Below are 257 nucleotides of genomic sequence, written 5' to 3'. Positions count from 1 at the left end.
GATCTCGTGAGATCATTCGAGAATTCCTGCTGCCGAAGCTAAAATATCTGTGTGAGAGAACCTAGCGACGTCCACTGTGGTTGAGTCGGCTGGGCTGTGGGATGAGTTGAGAAGGTCGGGGGTGTCGAGCAAACTCGAGGATGGGAAAGTCGCGGGTAGGAAGTCAGTTGACGGGCTCGAAGTTCGCGTAAACTCGCCTGTGGCTACATCAGGGATTTGCGGACTATTTGACCTCGAGCTTTCGGTACTGGCTATCA

This window comes from Fibroporia radiculosa (genome assembly GCF_000313525.1).
Source record: "Fibroporia radiculosa TFFH 294 genomic supercontigs, scaffold81461, whole genome shotgun sequence".
Taxonomy (NCBI): Eukaryota; Fungi; Basidiomycota; class Agaricomycetes; order Polyporales; family Fibroporiaceae; genus Fibroporia; species Fibroporia radiculosa.
This window is presented reverse-complemented; position numbering follows the sequence as displayed.